The following is a 7,301-nucleotide window of genomic DNA, read 5'->3' as shown; positions in this document are numbered from 1 at the left end:
TTCCATCAGACTGGAGTGAAAATCCAACAGTACACGTCTCATTGGGTTACCATGAAACTTAAATGATTTTAGCCCTACAGATGGTACATGTGCTTTATTGGCATTATCTATTATTGTTATGAATTATCAGGGTTGTGAATACTCAATGTTAACTATTTTTATTAATAAGAATAAAAAATGCAATAGAATAATGTTTAGTCCTTCATAAGGCTCATTCATCTGATTCTCTCTTTCTCTCCTTCTCTCCCTCCTTTCCTCTCTTGGTGTTAAGGTTGGAACCTAGGGCCTTGCACATGCCAGGCAAGTGTTCTAACACTGAGCTACTTCCCCAGCCCTCATTCATTTGATTCTTGGGAAACTTTGGGAAAAGATATCCAGGTGAGGAAATACATCAATAAGTGAGATGGAGTGGTGGTTTCTATCCCTGTAAAGATCATATTCCAAAGAGATAGCCTGGAAGTTAGTAAATCAGTATTGTTGGGTTTGATAACAGGTTGTGAGATCACTTTTCAAAGATGTCATAATTTTTTTGTTGTTGGTAGGCTGTAAACTTCTTAGAACAATGCCTGAAGCCATGCACAAAGCATGTTTTGTTTTATTATTGTATTACTGTTAGTATTGTTTCTACCTATATTTGTATTATCTTGCTTAAACCTCATGACAACCTTCAGAGAAAGGTATTATTATTATGTCACAGTGCTGATGAGGAAATTAAGACTCAAAGAGGTTACTAATCTCCCCATTGTCACATCGCTTTCATGCAAGGTTTAAACCAACTTTATTGGGTTCTTGCTTGTTTGTGTAGTTGACTTGTCATAGCCTGTGTTTTTGAAAGCAGTTGGGAGAACTGGATGTATCAAATGCTCAGTGATAGGCAGTGAGCTTCTTTCAGACCTTGACTGCAACATGTCCTTGCCAGGAAGGAGGTCTTCCCTTTGGGCCCCAGGCATTCCCTGTGGGCTATGCTGTCATCACACCAGGACCTTGAGGATGCCTGCCCCACACCCTGGCTTCAAGAAAGACTTTCTCAAGAAACATCTAATTTTAAAATATTCTTACAGAAAAGGAGAAACCATACTTTTTCTTTATGACTGATAAATAAAATTAGGCTAAAAATATCAGAATTAGAAGAAATTGTGTGGATCATTTAAATAACTCCTTTGTTTGATATTTGAGGCCTAAGCCAAGGGAGAGGATGAGAATCACCCAAGATTACTTAGTTCACCACTGTGCAGCATGGTGGCTAGGAGAATGGGCCCTGGAAGGTCCGGGTTCTAATCTTCCCTGTTGTGTGACTGTGAATAAGTTTGTTTACATCTCTGTGTCTCAGGTTACCTCCTCTGTGTAATGGTGGTACTAATAGGACTTACCCCCTAGAGCTATAAAGATTGAATCAGGTCTTCTGTGTAAAGCACTCAGAACAGAACTGACACACAGAAAACTGTATAGAAGCATTTATAATTTCTGTTGTTGACAATACTGGGATTCAAATTCAGACTGCTTTGCTTTTTTGGCTAGCGCATTTATCATTTCCCTAGTTCTCTTCCATCAAGATCTGTGTGTCAAGCTGAGGTTCATTCTAATTAGTGGGCATTAGTGTTACCCAAGCCCGCTAGTTCTCTTCTCAGTCTGGATACATATGCAGTCCTTTGGCACAACCTTCACACATTATGATCCTGGGGCTCTGAGGTCACAGAGACCTGGGTTTGAACTCAGCTTTAACACATTCAGGTCACTTAGTCTCCCTGTGCCTCTGTTTGTAAACTGGGGATGACAATGAGTACCTATCTGATTAGGGTTGCTCGTAGGATTAAATGAGCACCTATTCCTAAGAGCACATAATGCCTGACATGTGTGAGGTTTAATACCTGGCAGTGCATTCTTATTACTATTGTTACAGCTCTTTTGGGAATTTATAGGTCATGGGAGTGTTTTCTTCATGCAGATTATCTGAGTAATCTGAACTATCAGCGAAGAGGAGGCCAGGCATCCTGAAAATAGAACACATGAGAGTATGGAGTCAACTATTAATCAGGTGAGTGGAATTAATGTTCCAAGGCAATCAGTCCTTGAACCACATACATCAGATTTCTTTCAGGAGTATGTTCAAATACTGGGGCCCAATATCTGTTGTACCAGAATATCCTAAGGTAATAGTTCCCAGAAATATCTTTTAATGCTAATTGGTTTACCTTGTAGGCTGCCAGATTTGGAAATCATATGGTTAGGCAGTCATATAACTGGGGTGACTTAAAGACTGCCAACATATTTTCTTATAATTGGTTTCTCTCATGACCTTCCATTCATCCCTGTGCCACCCATCCATCAACCAAACATATGTCAGGGCCCAGTGTTTACCTCATGACCTGCTGTTGCTATGGTTGATGCAAAGATGAATGACCAGTGCTCTCAGAGAGTTGGATAAATGAAGGATAAATAGTAGACAATCTGCTGTGGAGCACTATGGAGTTTCATATAAATGCATCCTTATTCCATGCATGTAGTTCAGGAATCTGGATATTTCACTGTACCTGAGGAGGTCACTTCCCTTGGGATCTTTCTCTGATCAAGCTTCTCATTCTGACCATTTGCATTTGATGATAGTACTATGGGTGTGGACTTAGGCTTCACATTCTGCCTTTAAGTTAAGTGTTTGCTTACATTTTCCTTACAAGCTGAGCACTCAGTGAAAGTGGAGCCTGCATCTTAATTATCACCTTTCCCTCCACCTCCTAGCTGGGTGCCTAGCTCTGACCCTATAGCTACAGGAGGAATTCAGTGAACACTGCAAGTGTTAGGGTGTTGTGTTGGTTTTGTAAGGGGAGAGAGCATGGTGGGAGCAGCCTTAGGGTCAGGGCTGGGACCAGATCATGGGGCACCTGCAATTTGAATCAAGTTTATGTATTAGTTTTTTAGACAATAACTCTGAGACCATCTTGGAAGCAATATCCTTTATCCAAAAAAGATGTTAGAAAGGTCAAGAACTGTTGAACAATACAGGATAAGGAGAAAAGGGTGAGGAAGTGCAGCAGAAGGGGTTAGATTGACTTAAGCACAATACATTTATTGGTAAAATACCAAGGCAAAAGTCACATTCAACAATGAACAGGAACCGAAACAATGAACAGACACCTGAACAATGAAACTGTTTACAAGAATGTAAAGCAGGTCATGCTAAGGGGAGGGCATAAATAGGAGGGGGAACAAATGAATAAAGTAAAGAAGGTGAATATGGTTGATGTACTTTCTATACAAATATAAACATGGAACATTCAAATATGTTGAAATCACCATAAGAAGAGGACTAAGGTAGAAAGGAGAATAATGGAGGGAATGAACCAATTTGAAGTATAATACATATAAATAAGGAAATGTCAAAATGAAACTGTATAAAAATGAAAGACAGGAAGGTAAAATAAGTCCTGTCTAGGGGGCTGGAACCAGTGGAAGGGGGGAGGGCATCAAGGAAGGCAAATATGTATTCATGTATGAGAATGGAACAGTGAGACCTGTTGAAACTGTTCTAAGAAAGAGGGTAGGGGGAGACAAAGGAGAACGATAAAGGGGTGAATCTAACTAAGATATAATTTAAGCACTTTTGTAAATGTCATAGTGTACCCCATAGAACTATAATATGCTAATAAGTTTTTTAAATCAGAAAAAAAAAAGAATGGGGACAGCCTATGGCAAAGTGTGGTAAAGGCACAGAGCTAATTTTAGATATAAACTGTGATGGATCACATTGAATTATGAAGTATAACAATTATTTCCATGTCAATTCCATTTCATTCTGTCTGATTATTTCAAGGAGACATGCTCAGTTGGAACTAGTATCCTGCAAAAAATTTCTAATCTACCTTTTAACAAAAAGAAAAAAGAGGGTCCTGGCTCAGAGCCTTGGCAGGTATATTAGTGATCTATTGCCACATTAATGTTTATCATAAACATTAAGAAAAATCTCTCCTTTCAACAGTAACCTTTCTTTAGCTCTGGTGTCTGTGTGATAGCTGTAAAGGCCAAGGGCTCCTTTGGTCTTGGTGTGGACTTGTTCTCAGGTCTCTAGGCTGGATTCTCAGCCATCTTATGGCTGAGCTTATGACCCTGCTTCACATATTTCTCACACCATAACAGCAGGTTTTCCCCAGCATGTTCTCATTACACAGGAAAAACCCACTCACTCAGGAGCTTTTCACAGCTTAGTATGTCTCAAGTCTACTAATACAACACTGGGCAAAGCAGGTGCTGTAACTGAATTCAGAGTCAAGAGATGGAGACATGTGAGAAGAACTGAAGTCATGTGACAAAGAAGCACAGCCCAAGAAAGGGTGAAAGATTCATTAATGATCTCAGTGTATCTATATGCTGGCAAGATTGTCTAGTTAGAATTTATTACCAAGTCTTTCATTATATTTTTTTTAACTATTTTCTCTTTGTGGCAAGCAGTACAGGCTTTCAGTGATGATATGATACAAAATATCCTTTTAAAACAAATTTGAGACAAATATAAAGAAAAGTTTTGTTTTTTTTAAGTTCTCATGTGGTACACAAATATGGTAGGAATAATTAGACAAAGAAATAATAAATGACAGGTTTGGAACACTTGGAACCAGGGCACTGCCGCTGGGGCTGTGAGCAGGGGATGCATGCAGGAGATATTGCAGACTCAGCAAAATAAGCTTAATAACCTCATGGGTTCAACTGAGTTCAGTTCTACAAACGTTAAGTATCAGCTATCTGTCTAACATACTGGCAGAAGCTAGAGATACAAAGATGAAAACCTACAAATCCTTCCTAAAGCGGTGTATGGTCTAGTGGAAGAGGTATGTAGCAGGTAGCTTTGCTATACCAGAGTAAATTATATATTTAGTGGATATGCTCTGGTGCTTGCAGAGACAGCACTGAGCTCAGGTTGTGCAGTGCCTGCGGCAGAAGTCCCAGCCAGCTCCCTGCAGGAGCCTGGTAGACAGAGAGAGGTGGCTCTAAAGGCATGGGAAGGGAAGAGTCTCCTTGGGAAAGTTCATTCTTATTAAAGCCTGATGTTTGAGGCAGGAGATTAGACAGATGAGTTGGGAGCAGCCAGGTGTAGACCATGTCATTTACCAAGATGGGAGCTTAGCGTTTCCCTTATTATGGACAATAGAGTGGAGAGTCACTGAAGTTTCTCAAGCAGGGAAAGAGATAGCTACATTTGTGCTCAAGAATCTTGCTCATGCCTTCCTGCCTCCAAAGAGATACCACATCTAATCTAGTCGCTTTTAGCCAGACATAAAAATACACATACACATATGTATACATATACATGTGGTTATGTAGGATGTTTGTCTGTTTGTTTATGGTTTATTGAACCCAGGGTTTTGTGCAAACTAGGCAATTAGTCTACCACTGAGCTATGTACCCAGTCTTTGGGTTATTTTTTGAGACAGTCTCCCTATGTAGCCCAGGATGACCTCAAACTCACCATCCTTCTGAGTGCTGGGATTACAGGTGTGTATCACCATACCTGGCTTGAAAGATGTATATTTGTATTTATTTTCTCTTCAGAAATTCCTGCAAGGTGGTTTTTTAGTGACAACTTGTAAACCTGCAGTGAACTGGTTACAGTCCTGATTACAACCTGATGAGAAAGACAGACTTAAAGGATTCAAAACTGAACATGGGGATTGTTGCAGTAATCCAGGTGAGGGTCACAGAGAGCCAAAATGAGCAGGGAGAGTCTAGACTGAATGATAAAGTGTGCCCTAACTGCCATAAAAATGTGCATTATGTGAAATGTGAATTGTAAGGTGGTTGTGTTCACTTTGGAGCCAAACTTGCGGCATAAACAATTCTCAGCCCACTGAGCAAAGCAATGCTGACACCCAGTGGCTGGTTCAGATCACCCATAGCTCCCCAAGAAAGGATCCCAAGGGAGATGGAAGTCAGCTTGCCTGTCCCTGGCCTTCAGAGCATGCCAGGATCCTTAGCTGAAAGGGCAAGTCTAAAATCAGCCACAAGTGACCAGCCATATGATGTGTTTGGCATCACATAAAGGACAGTTCCCAGGGAATTTAACATAGACAAAAGAACTAAATTAAACCTGCAGGTAAGAACAGCTTTGTTTCAAAGTCAGCCCCTTCCAAAGCAGAGGCAAAAGCAATTACCCTCAGAGTTCCCTGGAGAGCTCCTATCCAAAGAACCAATAAGAAAATGCAATATTTAAAGGTCAGTTTCACAGACAAATCAGTATTCTGTATGATGGTGTCACAAGAGGGCAGGTTCCCTGCTTCAGATGGCAGTCACTCAGCTCCCATTCTAACAGTCAGGGTGTGTTAGAGCAACAAGGAACTTGACAGATCCAATGAGAAAACATGCAGAAATGGTAAATGAGTTTCCTAAGGCCTTCAAAGTAATGGCAAAGAAGAAACACCATATGCTTCCTGTCTGACCAAACTGAGTGACTGGTGCTCCAGCAGCCATCTTGGACCATGTAACAAGGGCCTGTTTTAAGGATGGTTGAGCAGAAAAGTGGAAGGAGCCTGGCCCTTGAACACATTCATGGAGCTGCCAGACTGCTCTGGAGTGTAGCCCTAATGATTTTTATGAACTCTCATCCTTGTTGCAAACTTCATTCACCATCTCTATGTTGTTGAAGCCTGTCAAAAATCTATGTGATAGTGCTATTGAACATCTCAGAGGAATTTTTGGAGCCAAACCCAAGACCTTCTCTTCACAAATTTTGTTTCCCTTTAGCATTCCCTTTCTAGGTAAAGAACACCACCATCCACTGACAAAGCAAACAGAGAGGCATCTCTGACTCCTTCCTTTTCCTCTGCCTATTTGTAAAGCATCCCAAGGCTTGAATACGTGAGTAAGTACGTCTTATATTAACTCACCTTTTTTTTGTTTGCACTGGGGTTTGAACACAGGGCTTCAAGCTTGCTAGGCAGGAGCTCTGTGACTTGAGCCTTGCCTCCAGCCCTTGCAGATTAATCTAGTTCTTAACATCCTCCTCACTGTTGCTCTACCTCTTTCTGCTTTAGTTTTTTTCTAGAGCACTTGTCAGCACCTGACACTCTTCACCTGTTTGTCTTTCTCCTGCCTTTCAGAGTGGCTACTTCCATGCCTGCCCTACTTTACATCCCTTTGCCTGTTCCTCAGAGACCTCCTATTTTACTGCACGCTATCATTTTCTTCAGAGCTCTTATCAGCATCAGAAGTGATACTTATTTGCTTGTCTATGATACTGGGGACCTGATCTTCTTGTACATGGTTATTAACTAATGTATCAAGAAAAGAACAGGGATTTTGTCTGTTTGGTTCAC

General features: G+C 40.8%; 1 long non-coding RNA gene across 1 annotated transcript; it reads left to right on the top strand.

The window, feature by feature from the left end:
* Positions 1 to 234: 234 nt before the first annotated feature.
* LOC141417854 (uncharacterized) lies at positions 235 to 6,847 on the top strand. The gene is made up of 3 exons (XR_012442498.1): positions 235 to 378; positions 1,946 to 2,035; positions 6,730 to 6,847. It is a non-coding gene; the product is annotated as an uncharacterized lncRNA (long non-coding RNA).
* The last annotated feature ends 454 nt before the right edge of the window (positions 6,848 to 7,301 follow it).

Source organism: Castor canadensis, chromosome 16, assembly GCF_047511655.1.
Source record: "Castor canadensis chromosome 16, mCasCan1.hap1v2, whole genome shotgun sequence".
In the NCBI taxonomy this organism is placed as follows: domain Eukaryota; kingdom Metazoa; phylum Chordata; class Mammalia; order Rodentia; family Castoridae; genus Castor; species Castor canadensis.
The sequence above is the reverse complement of the archived record's forward strand: the minus strand, read 5'-3'. Positions and strand labels throughout refer to the sequence as shown.